The sequence below is a fragment of the Rhinopithecus bieti genome, unplaced genomic scaffold (genome assembly GCF_001698545.2).
Source record: "Rhinopithecus bieti isolate Rb0 unplaced genomic scaffold, ASM169854v2 scaffold_21649, whole genome shotgun sequence".
Classification (NCBI taxonomy): Eukaryota; Metazoa; Chordata; class Mammalia; order Primates; family Cercopithecidae; genus Rhinopithecus; species Rhinopithecus bieti.
Window position 1 is genome coordinate 2,209,582 of NW_016811584.1, and position 3,276 is coordinate 2,212,857.

Sequence of the window (3,276 nt, forward strand, 5' to 3'; positions counted from 1 at the left end):
GCTTACATGTTTTATTAATTCATAATTTCTCAAGTTCTATAATTTTTTAATTTGGCCTTGAATGGGTAGCTTTTTTTTTTTTTTTTTTTTTTTTTGGAGACAGAGTCTCACCCTGTTGCCCAGGCCGGAGTGCAGTGGCCTGATCTTTGTTCACTGCAGTCTCCACCTCCCAGGTTCAAATGATTTCTCTTGCCTCAGCCTCCCCAGTAGCTGAGATTACAGGTGTGTGCCACCTTATCCAGCTAATTTTTGTATTTTTAGTAGAGACAGGATTTGATCATGTTGGCCAGGCTGGTCTCGAACTCCTGTCCTCAGGTGATCTGGCCGTCTTGGCCTCCCAAAGTGCTGGGATTATAGGTGTGAGCCACTACGCCTGGCCTGAATGAGTAGCTTTAATGTGCCATGTATGTAATGAGTGGTCTTCCTAGAACAATAAATTATTTCAAAAGATACTCAACTCAGTCAACCAACAAATATTTATTGGGTGTTGACTATTTAACTCTGTGTTGAACACCATGAAGAAAGGAAATACAGAAGAAAATTGAGCCATGGCCTCTGCCCTCTAGGAGCCCATCTGTATGGAGAGACAAAATTAAAACTTTAGGTAACATTTCAGATAAAACAGGATGTAATTGAAAGCATATGGTGATGACTAAAGGCTTAAGTTTTGAGAATAGTTTTGAGAATATTAAGATCAGTGTGGACTTTAGAGAAAACTCTGTGGAGATGGTGGAAACTTGAGTTGGGTAGGATTTGTTTGTGTTTTGAGGAAAAGAAGACACAGTGCAGATAAGAGAATAAGTACAAATGCAGAAATGGCAAATTTATGAAACTAGTATAATTAAAGATTCTTTTTTTTTTTTGGAGACAGAGTCTTGCTGTGTCGCCCAGACTGGAGTGCAGTGGCACTATCTCAGCTCACTGCAGCCTCCGCCTCCCGGGTTCAAGCGATTCTCCTGCCTTAGCCTTTTGAGTAGCTGGGACTACAGGCCCGCGCCACCATGCCTGGCCAATTTTTGTATTTTTAATAGAGACAGCGTTTTGCCATGTTGGCCAGGCTGGTCTCAAACTTCTAACTTCAGGTTATCTACCTGCCTTGGCCTCCCAAAGTGCTGGGATTACAGGCATGAGCCACCATGCCCAGCCAAGTTAAAGGTTCTTCATAGAGAATACAAAACTGAAATATGCATACAAGTCAGTTAGCGGTCTTGTTAAAATGCATAATATGATTCAGTATGTCTGGGGTGATACAGCGTGAATTCCCAGTTTTGCAAAGTATACTTTGTGTAGTAAGGATATCACACCAGATGAACACTGAAGTGTAGATACAGCCATAGGTGCAGTCCAAACATACAGGTAGAACACAGGGGTACAGAGAATCCTGGAAGGAGTCAAGTGGGTACCGCAGTATAGTTGGAAAAGGACTTGACTCTGGGACAGAAGCTGTCTGACCTCTGCCACTCTTGGTGGGCCTGTCTGTGCTATGAGAGTCCAGGCAACTCCTGGCTGATGATTTCAGCTGAGGCTGGGAGGGCTAATTTCTTTGGGAGGCTCTTACTCTTCTAAATCGTAATCTGCTGTTGATGTAATGGTGGATTAGATGGGAGGGCTAGACTAGTTTAGTAACTGATTGATATGAAGGATGAAAGAGATGAATAAGGTAAAGATGACTTCCAGGTTTTAAACCCAAGGGAAGAGAAGAGGAATTTGGGAAAGAAGAGTTCTGTTTTTTTCTTAATAAATTTGAGGTGCCAGCTAAGAAATGCCTAGGAGGAAGTTTTGAACCATAGAAACAAAATCTCATGACCTCCAAAATACTAGTAATTATACTGTAACGTATAATGTATTATAATTATGCCTAATACAATAAATTATGAGTTTAGGCTGGGTGTGGTGGCTCACGCCTGTAATCCCAGCACTTTGGGAGGCCGAGGTGGGTGGATCACGAGGTCAGGAGATCAAGACCATCCTGGCTAACATGGTGAAACCCCATCTCTACTAAAAATACACAAAATTAGCCGTGCATGGTGGTAAGCGCCTGTAGTCCCAGCTACTCGGGAGGCTGAGGCAGGAGAATGGCGTGAACCCGGGAGGTGGAGCTTGCAGTGAGCCGAGATCACGCCACTGCACTCCAGCCTGGGTGACAAAGCAAGACTCTGTCTCAAAAAATAAATAAATAAATAAATAGATTATGAGTTTAATTACGGAAAATCAGTGTTAACTATAGAGAAACCTTTTGCTTTTAGTAATTTGATCTCCTGCCAATCTAGCTCTTCCTTTTTGTAAGGTTATTTGGGAGCAACAAAAAATACCATTAAAATACAAATTAAATGATTTATTTTATCATCTAGGGAATACAGTGTTTGGATTTGAATAGTTTGTAATACTTATATAGTCTTTTCCTACCAATTATCAGAACTAATTTTTAGTTAGTATTTCCTAGGTTATCCAGAATTATTTTATCTGTATTAGTGAGAATAGAAATTTTGATCAGTTTGTGGCATTGTATTGGTGATTTTGCTAACCATAAGACACAGAAATGCAAAATTGTTTTGTTATTATTTTTTCTAATTTAAAGACCATTTTTATGGAGTAGTGCCTGTTGTCCCAACTACTCAGGAGGCTGAGGGGGAGGACTGCTTAAGCCTAGGAGATCGAGGGTGCAGTGAGCCATAATCATTGCATGCCAGCCTGGGCAGCAGAGAACCTGTTTCCCAAAAAAAGACCATTTAAAAAACTGTGAAAAAATCTACAAATTTACCATGTTAACTGTTTTTAAGTATAGAGAAATGTTAACTATATGTACATGATTAAAACAGATCTCTAATTTAAATACCATTTTTATTCAGTCAATATTTTAAATAAAACAGTCTAAAGTATTTCTTATGAAAAGCTTTCTTATTTTCAATTTTTTGGACTGAAAATATGACAACTTTATAAATTAATATAGATATTTCTGAGCATAATTATATTCTGGAAAATTGTGAAAACTTCACCAGCATAGTTATAAAATACTCATATTTTGTGAGTATTTCCTATTCCTTCTAAATTTCTTTATTCAACAAATGTATTGATTGTCCATTGTGCCAGGCAGTGGACTGGGTGCTAGCAATACAAACTTTAATTTAAAAAATCTGGTGGTGGCCGGGCGCAGTGGCTCAAGCCTGTAATCCCAGCACTTTGGGAGGCCGAGACGGGCGGATCACGAGGTCAGGAGATCAAGACCATCCTGGCTAACATGGTGAAACCCCGTCTCTACTAAAAATACAAAAAACT

The 3,276-nt window shown here is 39.6% G+C and overlaps 1 protein-coding gene across 1 annotated transcript in view; it reads left to right on the top strand.

Moving 5' to 3' along the window:
* Positions 1 to 3,276, top strand: part of APPL1 (adaptor protein, phosphotyrosine interacting with PH domain and leucine zipper 1) — a 45,267-nt gene that overhangs the window by 28,032 nt on the left and 13,959 nt on the right. The window lies entirely within an intron of this gene.